The sequence below is a fragment of the Amblyraja radiata genome, chromosome 17, assembly GCF_010909765.2.
Source record: "Amblyraja radiata isolate CabotCenter1 chromosome 17, sAmbRad1.1.pri, whole genome shotgun sequence".
In the NCBI taxonomy this organism is placed as follows: Eukaryota; Metazoa; Chordata; class Chondrichthyes; order Rajiformes; family Rajidae; genus Amblyraja; species Amblyraja radiata.
The window spans coordinates 15332808-15335048 of record NC_045972.1 but is presented as its reverse complement, the minus strand read 5'-3'; the positions used below and the strand labels follow the sequence as shown (position 1 = coordinate 15335048).

The window sequence follows — 2241 nt, the reverse complement described above, 5'->3', positions numbered from 1 at the left end:
ATACTATGTTAGCCATTTAGCTGGCCTGGCCTGTTATTCTTTAATGAGGCTGTCTGTCGTTGATGAGAAGTTCCTCTTCTGTGCCACTTATGGTCTGGGTTTGTTCCATGTGTATTTGTAGATGTCTCACAACACAGTCAATCATCTGTAGGGTAGGCTCTAAAAAATGTTATTTTAAGGCCTGCTGACCCCTGCCCCTAATTCCTGAATGTAGAAGTGTAAGTTGCCAGGTGAACTGGTCAAGGTATCCAGCCTTAATTTGGTAGGGACTGAGTCCTTAGTGCCGTGACCTAAGCCATCAGCATGACAGTTTTGTAAAATGTCAAAAACTGTAATGACAGCGCTGTGGCTAGAGCCCAGTTCTTTAACAACGTTAAGACGATGCTGATGTCCCATATTTGGGAATACCTGGTCTTTGGGGAATTCTCATAAAAAGTGTCCCTCATAAGCTGTTGTTCCGTTCTCTTGCCATAGGTAAGTAGATGGGCCACTTCTGGCACAGTTGATGTCACTAATACTAAGCCACTGTAGGTTAACAAAGCTTCCAAACAGGCTGGATGATGTATTATGGTTGCAACACATCTCCCATTAGTTTATGTATTTTAGACATTGTCTTTATGTTGATTGTCTGTGGCCCGCTGTGATCATGTCCATTGCTCTGGCTGTCTGTTTTGGATGGTGCTGCATGGTTCTAATCTCATTCCCTAATACCACCTAGAACCATGGTTGGGTAGGTCAGTCGGGTACTGTTAAAAACACCAGACGCAGAGTCTCGTAGTATTTCCCTTAGTACCCCCCCCCCCCCCCCCCCCCCCCCCCGATGAGGTTGCCAAATTGTGTTGGTCAGATTGTTACATGATGTAGATTCCCTTTCACCCATGTGGTTGATATGTGCTACCACAGTAGTGTTGTTAATTTATAATCTAATAACCTGTTTAATTTATTCCAGAGCAACATGACTTTAGGCCATGAAAAAACTCCCATCATTTCCAGGTAGTTATGCCCAGTGTTAGTAATAATGATGCTTGCTGTGTTTTCCATCTTCCTCCACAGCTGAAGATGGAATTGGTAACACACCGTCCTAGTGCATAGTATCCATATGTAGGACCATAGACTGGTTGCTGACAATGATAGGATTGGAGCAATGCCCAATGTTATCTTTCCACCATTTAGTTCCAATATGGCTTCTGTATGGCTTCATCATTCTATTGAAATGATCACCATTAATTTTAAGAGCTCATATTTTGGCCCTCTGTAAATCTTTATAATGTAAGGGTCTGAATTATGTGGCTGGAAACCATATGTTGCCAATATTCTTGCTACCAGTCTGATGGATGGTTTATCCTCATGTCAATGATTTTGCTGTATGCCTCTATTAAGGTTGTAACCTCTGTTGGCAAACTTACTGACATGAGGAACTGAGTTAATGGTGAACCCCAAATAATCCCTTTAGTTTGAAGGCTTTAATTTTGATTTAATTGGATGGATAATGATCCTAGTTTCCAAATAATTGTTAAGTGGCTGTTACCGTTTGTTCAGCCCGTCCTAAGTTTCCACACAATTAGTATGTCATCCAAAGAAGCCATTACCATTGTGTGGCTGGTTGTCATATTTTGTAAATAACCTAGGTGCTAATGTAAACACATTAGGTAGTGCTCTATACTGCTAGAGCTGAGCCATCCAATTAGATAAAAATAACGTCCGTGGTCACCTGTTATGGGTACTGAAATTGTAAGCATCCTTTGAATCAATGCTTGCCATTTTCGTTCTTAAAACGAATATACTTATCAATAGAAAAGGTTTCTGTTCTTAAAACGAATATATCGTTTTATTTATTTTTCACTTTCCCATCTATTTATTTATTTATTTAATTTTATGATATATGGTCCCTAGATAAGGGACATATCAGACATTTAAACTGATAAGAACAGATATTATACTTGATCTTAGCCAAAAAACCGAGATCTGATCTATGATTGATGCGTCAAGCGCCATATCCTATTTTGTTAGGAAGGGAATGCGTAGATAATAATTCTTCCCTTGTAATGCAGCTAAAACCCCATCTGTTGCTGATGTCCAGTGTCTGTATCCCTTATGACATATTTGGTAATTGGTGATTATGTCTGGATACGAGTAGATCGGCATCTGGTGTTCCATATCGTGTAGAAACATCAGCAAATACTATAGCCCAACTTGGTGTTCTCCTCCAAATTCCTCTCTCGATATATCAGCTGGACTAGA

At 40.0% G+C, this 2241-nt stretch overlaps 1 pseudogene; it reads right to left on the bottom strand.

Moving 5' to 3' along the window:
- Positions 1–1861: 1861 nt before the first annotated feature.
- On the bottom strand, positions 1862–1970 carry LOC116982992 (annotated as a pseudogene).
- Between the last annotated feature and the right edge of the window lie 271 nt (positions 1971–2241).